Source organism: Thermobia domestica, chromosome 1 (assembly GCF_964235325.1).
Source record: "Thermobia domestica chromosome 1, izTheDome1.hap1.1, whole genome shotgun sequence".
Classification (NCBI taxonomy): Eukaryota; Metazoa; Arthropoda; class Insecta; order Zygentoma; family Lepismatidae; genus Thermobia; species Thermobia domestica.
Window position 1 is genome coordinate 249669096 of NC_137454.1, and position 13502 is coordinate 249682597.

The 13502-nt window shown below is 36.0% G+C and overlaps 1 protein-coding gene across 3 annotated transcripts in view; it reads right to left on the minus strand.

Moving 5' to 3' along the window:
* LOC145695006 (uncharacterized) overlaps positions 1–13502 on the minus strand; it is a 1107003-nt gene that overhangs the window by 358993 nt on the left and 734508 nt on the right. The window lies entirely within an intron of this gene.

Sequence of the window (13502 nt, forward strand, 5' to 3'; positions counted from 1 at the left end):
CGTTGGCATGAATCGGCTGTCTATTGCGACGACTTTTTCCGATGCCAGATATTCAGTTTTTTGCTCATTTTTCTCCCTTTACATCCTACCAAAAAAAAAAAATCTAGTCATCTTTTTACATACAGAATCGCTTCGTTCGTATTTGGATTTTAAAAAAATGGGTGACGCAAGCGAAAATTTTGATTGGGACTTAATTTGGAAAACAAATGGACCGATTTCACATCTCTAGTGTTAGCTGGTACCGTTACCACGTTTGCATCAGCATCATCGTCTGTGGTAAACGTCCAGCTTGCGGATTGGAGGTTTCAATAAACATTTTCATTCGTGCATTTTCATCCCCCACTATGTCCTGCTTTTCAAATGCCTCTTCCTCACATACGAAGCTAGCAAAACATGCAAAGGAAGGAGAGGGTGGTGAAACCCTTGTTTGTTATTGTTAAGCCATCAGCAGTTTGTGTTAGCGTATCAATCCAGTTGCAATAGTCACCCGGAATGCATGGAATTCGCAATTCTAAATGCTTCCCACGAGAAAGCAAATGATTGGCTGGGCGGAGAACGTAGAATGTATCTATATATGTGGATGTGTGTGCGTGGACGTGAGCCCAAATTCAGGAAACAAAACACTCTTTTTGATTATCTGTATAGCGTATGTAGTACATACAAGGAAAGCGGAATTGGGAAAACGAAATCCCAATGGAAAGTTCTACATATAGCGGGGTCCTTTATACCCCCAGTAATACATTATTTACTTTTAAAAACAACTAACAACTGTTGTTTATCTACTGAAATCAAACCATATCATAACAATAAACAGTGTCACAAAATAGAAAATCTGTTATAATTTCCGTGTAATACATATATATTATTTACCCATATATGAATGCATTTCACACTCTCTGAATACATTAACACTTCTGCTAGTTAATAATTTAGATGTGATAAAAGTGCATACAATGTCAATTGTACTGATTTAATTATTGATGAATGCATTAATTATTGAATATTAGCTAATGCTCGTAAGCCAATCTAAATGACATGGGTACCTTATGAGGGGACCATGGATAAATCACATATACCATGCGCATGATAATAAGCTTATATTCGAATGCTAGATAAAAAAAAGGTAGGGGATTAAATGAAAAATGTTATAGACACGTTCAATACATGCTAATTTAGGTCATACGTGCGGTAAACAGAAAAGAGTGCACACACCATTAGGAACTCGTCTTTTTCAGTAGTAGATGATTCAATGTTACTAATTCCCCCTCCCCCAACTCCCCCCCCCCAAAAAAACTTGAAGTAAAGATGCTGAGAGACATTTTGTGACTCCTACCTTCGGCACTTGTCTCAGTGTGTCTGCTGATTTCCTGTATACCATAAAATTAATGATTTACCAAGGTTTGCTGAAGACCATCGTGCATGGCAAGCAACCAGTCAATAATGGCAGAATACTTGTGATAATGGCGACTGGACAAAATAATATTAGACGCAGGCGCGCACCTCGAATTCTTTGTTGGAGGGGGTCCAACACTACAGCCACTACGTCTATGGAGGATTGAACGGGTATTATTATTCTGTACGTGGTAAGTAACTGTAAAATACTTCCATCTATATTTTTTAGGGGAAAAAATGATAGAACAAGAATGTTTTTATAAGAGAAAGAGTATAGATGAAATGCAAAATCAAATGTTCATGCTAGAACAATCATTTCCCTGTTATTTGTAGAACAATAGAAACGTAATGAAATGAAATCTTTGAGTTTTACGTCCCACGATTATGCCGGTTAGGCTAAAGGAGACGGTGATGATGAGAAATTATTGAAATGATGTAATGAAGAAAACCCACAAGCAGTCGTTCTTTCAGAAAAAAATGTTCCGGGGACTCACGTAGTATTCCGGGAGGCACTGCTAATACTATTATTATTATATTATAGACGTATTATTTTGGTCTCATCCGGGGGACACTCTCAGAGCTCCGGGAGGGCAGTGCCCCCAAAAAACATGTCTGGAAGAAACACTGCCCACGAGCACGGTGTTTGTCCAGCACAAATTCCACACGGCGCGAGCTAGGATCGAACCAGGGACCCCAAGCACCGGAGGTGAACGCTCTACCACTGAGCCACCGCGCCTCCGTTAAACAAGTAGAGTTTTATTTTTTAAAAAATGTACAAATGTATGTTGAGTTAGGAAGCTTTTGGGGGGGGATCCGGACCCGGTGGACCCCCGTAGGTGTGCCCTTGATCACAGACTCTTTGTTCAAATTCTGAGTCAAGAAAATGTGACAACAATGGAGTATAACCAACATGAGCAAGGGTCCTGGGCTAGGAATTCTACGTAGACTTGAAGAAATTAGTAAAATAAAGCAATTAATATTTTAATTCATTTCAAAGAAAATAAAAAAAAATAATTCCCCATATAATCAATGGACTGAAAATAAAGATTAGCGCAGATATTCAACACCGTTGAAATATGAATATCTGATCGCAATAGATCTTTATATGGAAACAATTTGGCCCTAAACAGCTCTACGCTGAACTAAAGTGGAGACGGACGATTCTGTCATAAATAAGGAAAAAGAATATTAATCCTCCAAAAATGATATAGACGCTGTCAACAACATGTTTTCGTGGGCAATCTATTCAAATTACTTTTCATCTCATAAGAAATAGCAAAATGAAAGAAGAAAAAGAAAAAAGAACTAAAATTGAGATAAAGATTGTAATCTTTCAACATCTGCAATATTTAAAAAAAATAGGATACATGGGATGTTCTACCATGGTTGACTATAAAACAATGTACGGGGCCATATTCACGTTAGGAATTCGTGACTATAAGCATGATTAATAAGGGCCTTCAGACGAAGACCGTGGGAAGGATTTGCAAAACTATATACAATCATACGAAACGAACAAAAAGACCAAACATACAAAGACTGAGTCAAAATGCGTTAATCATAATAATTCCATTGTAAACCCTGTATATTAAAAAAAAGTATGTACGTGTACCACGAAAGACATGGTTCTCCAACAACCATTCATCCGAAAATTACAAAATGAAGGTTAACTTGTGGACACCAGGCGGTCAAGCAAACAGCATTTTGCATGAGAACATAGAAGTTCTTCTCACAGTTTAAATAAATATAATTTTCCACAAGCAGAGATTTTTTTCCTACAACACTTGCGTAATGTACAAAAATTTTGTCACAAATAAATCGAGATTAACGCAAGTGCGCATTTTTTTCTTTCTTTCTTGTAAGAGCGCAATATTAATATTATATGTTCTATTCAAGAAAACAAATCCTTAACCTATTAAGGGACGAAAATTCAAAGTGGAACTAAACTATGCGATACGTGAATGCAAATTTTATAATCAGACTGCCAATCTTCGAAAATATACAAATTAGTGAGAGAAGAAGTCTGTTTAACCATACAGAAACGAAATGAACGGGTTACTAAGAAATGTATTGGAGAGAGAAATTCCCCTTGAACTTTTTCAGTCTATACTAGGTAAAATGGGAATTAAATTATTTGCAAGTATTTCTAACATATTGTAAAATCTGTTTTCTTCTTTTACATAAATCCTATTCCCCGATCGTGCATTTCAGGGTATTGGTCTTATTGCAGGGCAGAGCGCGGATCAATACGTAACTATCAAACAAGTGAAATAAATTTTAGTTTCAATATTGTAACACTAAAACTCGGAGATTTACTGGTTCTGATTTCAATAGTGGGAAAAACGCAGAAATAGAACTATATATATACACACACACCCCTGCATATTGCTGGTGACGCCACTGCCATGGGTATTAAAGTCTTAAGTAATCTTTCATTGTGTCCGGCTCTTCGATTCTATTTGGTTTATGATACTTCAAACCATGGATTGTTTCATTCCTGCTATCCAGCAATGGAGTGCCAACATTTCATTTTCTCTTACCAAAAACCTTTCATTTTCTCTTGTTTCATTTTCTCTTTGGTATCCAGCAATACCAAAACCACAATTAGTAATAATACACTTGGAAATGAAAAATCGTTTGCAAGAAATTTATCTCGCGTGATAAAGATGTGGTAGACTGTGTTATATCAATCACAGATTCTGTGTTCAAATTCTGAGACATGAAAATGTGACAAGAATGGAGTATAATCAATGTGAGAAAGTGTCCTCGACTTTGTGCTGCCAAAATGTCTTGAGCCGTGGCAAAATTGCGAACTAAAGCTCACACCCTCACACACCCTCGCGTTGAGCCTATAAGGGTTCAGCTGTTGTTAAGCGAGAGAAAGTGAGCGGAATTCCTTCAAACGGTAGCAGCGCATGCAACGGAAGACTAGGGATCGAGTCAATGTGGCATAATAATAGTGTTAAGTTTACCAGCTATACGAAGAACTTAGAAAACGTATAATAAAATAATTATGATCGCAAAATTGCTTACAAGCAAGCTATTGTAAGAAAAATAATTGTATTATGGAATGGTAACTCGGATCTAAATGGTGAAAAGAACTCAAGTACAGGTAGTTAACATTCAAAAATGGAATGAGTCCTCTCCTTCTTCAGGGAAAACGAACCGGAAATTAGAGAGCATGCATTTTTACAACTAAAATAATTGCTATTAGAACAAGCAAGCTCGCAATTGCTTGGCGATTAGCTATAGATACAGATATTTGTCATTTCATTATTTCTAATTGTTCTCCTGAAAATTCGAAACAAATTTTGTTTTACAAAATCCTTTAAGAGTTTATTTCAAAGATTTCCCAAAATTAGAAATAAATAACGTGCGTATGTATGTTAATTAAGCTTAAGTTCTCGTTCGATGGACATGTTGAATGCACGTGTCATTATTGTATATTTTTAACGTTCATTTTGTTATCAATAAAAAAAATCCACTTCATGTTAAAAATATACACTTTTCTAACTCAATTATCTCGTAAGTACACACTAATTCTTAATTGCTCATAATTAGTAAGTGCGTTACAGCTAGTAGTATGTGTCCTGTTAAGAATAGTCTGTGTGTCTTACCGTTACGGGAAGAAACACAACGACAAATACAATTTGCTTTGAACAGTGTATTTTTTACGTAATATACAGTATGTATGTAGTACATAAAAAACATAAAAGCTGTTACAGGAAAAGAAAAGCTAATTACTATTGGCAATGAACGTCGAGGGCCAAAAAATTCGTCTTTTTCGATTTTCTCAAAAACTACGCATCTGAATTAGTCCTTCAGCATGTTATGGGGAGTGTTTCACAGTGCGTATTTCACAGTCGGTGGGATTCTCAATCGGTGGAGGCATTTTAACTACTCACAAACACACAAGTAAACACGATCGAGTGTTTCTGTAATTTTCTTTGTGATTTGCCAACAGATGTAGATACACAGTGCGCATGTGCGGCATACCGACTGCAGCGCTGCGGCGGCCGAATTTCAAAATAGTACTTACTTAAAATACAAACCTCGTATTTTGTTCATCTCAATGCCATATACTGATTAATATATATCTCAACTTCGGACAATATTTACAGTTAAACAAAAAGTTTACGAGTTAATCATAATTGTAGCGTATACTAGTTCATTAATCATACTATGTACTGTCGTCTTCCTAGTGCCATAAATGAAGTTTGCTGAGCTTATACTTCAGTACAGTGCTATCTTCATAAGTTGCGTGGTTATTGTACAGTATCCACTTTTTGGTTCACACACACACACACACACACAAAAAAAAGAGAGAGAGAGAGAGAGAGAAAAGAAAAGTTTTTCTCAAAAACTACATATGAGATTATACTCACCTATATCCTACTTAGATTGAGCGTTAAACTATCATAACAGCTAAATTTATATGTTGTTTTAACTAAAATGTTGTCCAAATATAAGGCGTATATCAGTTGAAACATCACATCGAGCTAAACAACATTATTGAGGATAAATTCTCATGTGTAATTTTCGAGAAAGTCAAAAAAATTAACTTTTGTGGCCGTAAGAGTTGTCGTTCGTTGCCAATAAAAATTTAGTTTTATTTCACTCGAATAAAATATTATTTATTTATTTATGCACTGTATATAAATATACTGCTAACTAGCAGATGATGACTGTCTTTTCCTAAAGGCGAGATGCATACTTTTTACGTACATACTACTTTCAATTAAATTATTGCCACATATGGTAATGATTTATATATAATTTATGTTTGTAACGCATACCTAGCTACATACGATTTAACAGTCTAGAATTTTAAACAGAATAATGGTGATACGGATATACAACCACGTTAAAACTTAGGATTAGGAATTCTACATGTATTTGTGGGCATTCGGCATCTATGATTCTTTTAAGCCCGTCATACATGAGGAATGACGTCTCCCGGCGATCACACAATGCCAGGAAGGAAGGAAGCACCCTGGGACCTTTATGTTACGTACAATTCCTGCATTTGCCCGGTGTGAATGATCAAAACCCTATAAAAACCTCACTCAGGATGGCTAGCCTGAAAAGTTTATTTTTACACCTTTCCGACCGAGTGTCCCACCGGGAACCGAACCCGTGACCACTCGCAAGAAAAGCGAGGATGCTAGCGACTACACTACGCGGCGCCACCAATGTTAAAACTGAACATTCACGTCTCCTTTCCGTGGCGTATATCCTTCGCATTCTCTGAGGCTTCCTTGTAAATCTATGCACTGAAATCTGTGTTCAAGTAAGAATCTCAGAAGAAAGATAAGGTGACCAATTCTTTGGTTCATGGCGGTGCATTTGTAACTCGTATATTAATAACAATATCTATGGAGTAGAATAGTTCGTTCCATAATATTTCAAGAGGCTCCAAAAGAATGGAGAACCTACGTCTTTGTTTCCTATGTGAACTTCGGTTCTGTGAGTTTGATGTTCATAACACAGCCTCATTTTCTTGAACATAATAGTACACAACGCAGAAAAGAAGTAGCAAATAGAAGAAAGGCTTTTGAAACATTTAAGTACGTCAGCGTACATATACTGCCCACGCTGCCACAACTCGAAAGCAAAACAATAGTTTGAAGTTACAAAAAAAGATCAAGGTCGTACAACATTGTTACGGAATTACATTCCCCGTCCTCCCTTGGGATTTTTAACCGGTCAATGAATGCTTCATACCGCCTTGAACAAAGGTCATGGATAGTCAGTCTGCAATTTCGTCCGCTCTCATTTCTGTTTTAGCTTGCTGCATATAAATAAAAGATTTGTTAGTAATATTCTTATGTTTAAAAGAATATTAAACATCATGGTGGTTACTTTCTATCACGTATGTTAGAAAGTAATTATTCACTTTTCATGGAATTATTTATTATAATATGAATATGCAAAAATATACCCCTATTCCCATTCGGGGTGCTCCACACTTCCATAACAGCACTTACAGGTGATAGCCTCAGCAAAACCATAATCTAGAATAAGTTATGTAAATTCAGCATCTTGCATTTTTACTTCAGCCTCTTGGGCAAATCTGCCACAATTTATTTCTTTCCTCTGTGGAAAACAGGAAAATCAAAACAAAAATGTTGATGGTTCAACCATCGTCGGCTACGATTGGATGATATCGATTGTTAAAGTATTCCGGTTAGTATATTTCGCTTTGTTGTGTAGTTAGAAATTTCCAAAATTAAATTCGAGATATGAAACTTGAAACCAAGAAATTCACTAGGTTTATTACTGTGAACTGAAACCTGACTGGACGGGAGCTCACTCGTGGTTATACGAAGATGGTTAGCGTATAAACCTTTAGCACTGAGTCCCGGTGGAAGCTTACGTGGTTTGGTCTATTTCTTCTTCAACGTCTTGTGAATAATTTAATGACAACGATGAACACTAAACATTTATAAAGTGAGCAAGATACACTATCTACAAAATGTCATTATATAAACTAGCAAACTGGTAGACAGTAAAAAGGATCACGCACTGGAAGTTTTCGATTTCGTCCGGTAGATGTCAACCACTGGAGGATGTTTGCTGCCATCTAACGATGAGATGTGTAACCTCTACTATCTTTATTTCAGGTATAAATCGGGATATGGATAGCTATCGTTAAAGTCACCGTTACCCCATTGAAATGTTCACGATTAACTCCATCAACAAAGTTGGCCGAGATAATCCCTCTACTCACTCATTGCAAAAGAAAAATAGAATTAAAAAAAAATGTGCTTTCGTTCAAGAGTTACCGCCTGGACCAGAGATGGGCACCCTCTCATCTTTTCCCTCATGAGAGCCGCCCTCCCACTCATTTTGGTAGTGTGACTCGATTGCGGATGAGGGGATCAACAATACTTGAGTATGAGACCGAGTGAGTGTAGGGAATTGATCGAGGGTAAATGTAAGTGAGAGTTAGCAAAAATGCCCATCCCGGCCTGGACTAACGGACGGACTTAAATAGTCGTTACCCGTTAACATGTTAACGGATTGACTCCATTAACGAACTCGGCTGAGATACTCACTCTAGCATTCGCTTCGGTTCAAGGGTTATTGCGAGGATTACCGGACGTACTAATATTACAGTATTATAACTCCCATTTGCGTCAGCGTAATAATAGTTTTCAAGATCATATATATATATAGTATATAAATTTGGGTACCCAATTATGACGTCATAAACGGGGAATTCAAATTTCTATCTATAAGAAAATGTTTGGAGACGGTTATTAGTTCACTTCATAGCATTTTGTAGATACTGTTTGACTCACTTTTTACTTCATTTTTGATTTCGTTATCTTTAAGCTACTCGCTAACAGTGGCGGATCTAACCCGGGGCTGGGGTTGCATCTAAGCCTCCATAGTTTTCTGAGTTACAAAAATAATTTAAGTTAATTTTTATATATTTTTGAAAGTTTATAGTAAATTCGTGATATACCTATCATAATCTGGGATCTGGCTGCCCCATGCCAATTTGTGCCTTCTAGATCCACCACTGATCTTTAAAATTAAAAAGAGTAGGGGCGAGCTTAGCGAGAAGCCTTAAAATGTAATGACCAAGCTCCAAACTGACTGACTAACAGCACAGTTCTCTGTTCCAACGTTTTTGCCCCCTTCTCAGTTCACTATCGTCTGCGACAGCGTAATGTTCCTTGGTTATTACTGGCGGTTTTAAGATTCCTGGACGAGGGGTACGTTAAACAAATCAGCGCGCTCTATCCCTCAAAACTTATCAGAATGAAAATCGATTATGTTATTTAACGCCGTCTTTTATTTATTACAATACCTTTATCAAATGACATGACTAATGTATAATGTACTGTTAAAGCGAAACAAGTGCTAAAGAAAACTCAGTTTTGTTCAAATCCATAACTTAATTTTGTTTAAAATCTCCTGATTTTCTCTTGACCCATGATAGTCGGTATAATACAATTTGATCGTGGATTTCTCTTCTAATAGATAATATACTACTAGAAGAGTGCCCATTCATCCATCTTACACTCTAAGCAGAAGAAATCTATATTTCTCTTATGGCGCTGGTCCTGAAAGGTTTATTTAATTTGTACGTACTGAAATGTTTGTGTATATTAAAGATATCATAGTTAACAGCTGGGTTTAAGAAAAGAAAGCCTATGAGAGCCGTACGACTTGTATCTATCAATGCAACGTGAAATATTAACATTTCTGAGCTTTCTTGTGGCCAAGCAGTTCACGTACGCGCCTTTGGCGTGGGAGACCCGGGTTCAATTCTCGGTGGGAGCTTCATGGTTCGAATTCCACGTTAAGCTGTAGGTCCATGCTTCACATGGCCTAGCTGCTGAAAGGGACGTTAAACTAAAAATCAAATTAACATTTCTACACAAGTTTCTGTCCATATTAACATTTCTGCTCATGTTCTGCCTTCATATCGCCCGGCGTCCGTGAAGCAACAAGAGGCATGGCCCTACCATCGTAACCGACCTGGAGCCGCCAGTGCTTGATTTGTAGATGAAGAATATAACTAGATTATTTCATTAAAATAATTAACACGAAGGTGATTTTTAAAGTTAGTGCGAAAAGATAATTTGAAAATCTAGCATAACTTGTAGATCCGTGGTTCGCAAAATTGCGTATCAAGTGCGGCAACCCTGCGATGTGCCGAGTGTGACGATACAGTTAGTCAGGGTGCAAAAAGAGTTGAGGTGTATTTGTTAGATCATCATAATATCCTTATCGGGAATCTTATAAACTGAATACAAATAGTCTCCTATATATATATATATATATATATATATATATATATATATATATATATATATATATATATATATATATATATATATATATATATATATATATATATATATATATATAAAGGGAAATACCTAGGATGTCTCCGGGAAAATATTATATACGATTAGTGGAAATATATTCTATATATAGCGACTCCTCGCCGTGACAAGTAGTTCAACTCTTAATTATGAAACATTTGAAGACTATTTTTGTTCAAATCATTCCCACAAGAAACGGATGGGTCATTGTTGGTGGTGCATTCTCAATGTGAAATGGTGGAAGTACTAGAAGAATAAACAATCATTAGGCGAGTAACGAGGTCAAAGACCCTACACTATGAGGAGTTGCTGTTTCTTAATTACTAATCAATACGAATGTCTGATAATGATATATGGCTCTATTTCATGTATTCCTAGTAATAAGACAATAATAATAAATATATCCGTACCTCTTCAAACACAGAGAAAAAAATAAGTACTTTACAGATAAACTTCAGGGGTTATGTTTCCGACTCACTAGAAAAGGGTACAATTTTGTCGACATGCTATTAGATCAAAATCTTGCTGCAAATATTTTTTTCGTCTCTCACAACCAAGACTGACCTCTAGTTCGTTTTTTAATATTTGTTTTTTTGTTCCTGATGTTCCGTATATTTGCGTGTATAAGCTGCACTTTTTCAAAATGACCATTACTAATGAAAGACGTGCGAATAAATAAAGAAATAGGTACGGTTCTATAACACATCAGTCACTTCTTTGGTACAGTGTTTATAAACAGCAACCTTAATTTTCGATGTTATAATTTATAAATGTCATATATACGAGTGGGAATACGATATATAGTTTTAGCCATCTCAAACACACTCCTGGTGATACAACAAAATTGAAAGTAAATTGTATTTAGGACATATTACATAGAAATAAAAACCCATCCTTTTTTTTTTCCAGTTGTGTTCTACTGTTTTCTACATACAATTATTTTATTTGAGTACCTTCATTACTTTTAATATCATCGACGACGAAAACGTTTATATGTCTTAGATTTCTTTTTAAAGCATCCCTTGCTTTATTAAAATGAATTACCATTACACATAAATTTAATAATGCTTAAATTAGTTTTGACTTACAAATATTAAAATCATATATTGCAATATTTAATTTTCAAATGCAAAAAACATTTCAATCTATTTTAAGTAATAAAATTAAATTATTAAAACTCAATTTCAAAGAAAAGAGAAAAATATTACTCCGTACAAATCAATAGGCTAAAAATTAAAGATGGCAAAGGGACTTAATACCCTTAATGCAGTGATGTAATACTAGAATTTTTGGTGAGTATACGCTAAAATGTTTTTAAAAGAATAGTGTACACCCACCCCTGTATACGCTTGTTATTTCGTAAATCTGAGGTGACCATACACTGAACTATACAAATATGATATAGGTATACGCTGTACACTCCTGTGTGCGCTCCCTTACTTCTTTGCTCTACCGTGGTGGCCCTGTGGTAGAGGATTCACCTCAGGTGCGTAGGGATCCTTGTTCGATCCCTGCTCACGCCAAAGTGAACAAACATTTGTGCGTGGGTTTTCTCAGATTTCTCCCGTTTCCTCCCACTTTCTTCATTCATTTCTCATCATCACCGTCTGCTGTAACCTACACGGCATAATCGTGGGACGTAAAACACAGATTTCATTTTATACTTTCTTGCCTTAATGTATATGAATGTAATTTAAAAAAAGAACATACACACATGCAGAAGATATCCTAAATATTCTTCCACATCAATAAGAGGTTTCCGCTTAACACTGTTTTGAGTAAATTTTACAAATTGGATAGAATTTACGTGAAACATCACATTTTTGTAAGAGGATGGCACAACATATGTTCCTTTTTGATCATTCTCTAACTTTTTGTTCCGGTAATTGTTCACACTGAGATAAGCTGGGAAAAGTTTATAGTGGTCTAATTGAAAATTCTCTATTTAGCAGTATATATATATATATATATATATATATATATATATATATATATATATATATATATATATATATATATATACACAGGGTGAGTCAAAATAAGTGTTACAAGCCAATATCTCGCGAACTATACATCATATAAGAAAAATATTAAGAGACAATGGACAATACAGAGGGGCCTAAGAAATGAGTCAAACATTAGGTTTCCCCCGCCCCCCATTTTGGGGGGAGGGGGTGAACGTGAAATTTTCAAATGGGAACATAGGTCGAGTGATACCTCGTTCGAAAGAGCTTGAAAAATTAAACAATTTTTGTAGGAAACAATTTTTGATATGAGGCACCGTTTTCAAGATGGGCCCCAAAAATGGTCCTGTATCCGATAAAATTTCCAGTACTTATAAATAAGTGTTACAAGCCAATATCTCGCGAACTATACATCATATAAGAAAAATATTAAGAGACAATGTACAATACAGAGGGGCCTAAGAAATGAGTCAAACATTAGGTTTCCCCCGCCCCCCATTTTGGGGGGAGGGAGGTAAACGTGAAATTTTCAAATGAGAACATAGGTCGAGTGATACCTCGTTCGAAAGAGCTTGAAAAATTGAACATTTTTTGTTGGAAACAATTTTTGATATGGGGCACCGTTTTCAAGATGAGCCCCAAAAATGGTCCTGTATCCGATAAAATTTCCAGTACTTATAAATAAGTGTTACAAGCCAATATCTCGCGAACTATACATCATATAAGAAAAATATTAAGAGACAATGTACTTGTTATTCACTTACAGTATGATGATGGAACCTCGTGTTCGACATATTTTTAGGCCTGTTTGTATTGTACATGGACTCTTAACACCTTTTATTTGATGCAATAATTCGCGTGATATTGGCTTGTAACACTCAGTTTGAACACTGCACTTTCTATCTGAATGTGGAACCATTTCCGGCGGCCATTTTGTAACAGGCTTGCCCGAAATCAAAACATTTTTTTTTCTAAACTGTTTGGTTTTCCATAATCTATCAAACAAGGTATCACTCGACCTATATTCAGATTTGAAATTTTAAAATTGTTCCCGGGGCCCCATGATGGGGTCCTGGGGCACCACGACAACACCACTCCACGTTGCCTATGGCGTTTACCTTTTTCATTTTTTGTTTCATGTTTTTCTACTTAGCCGTTTCCGATTTATAAGTACTGGAAATTTTATCTCTTACAGAACCAATTTTGGGGTCTATCTTGAAAACGGTGCCCCATATCAAAAATTGTTTCCTACAAAAAATGTTCAATTTTTCAAGCTCTTTCGAACGAGGTATCACTCGACCTA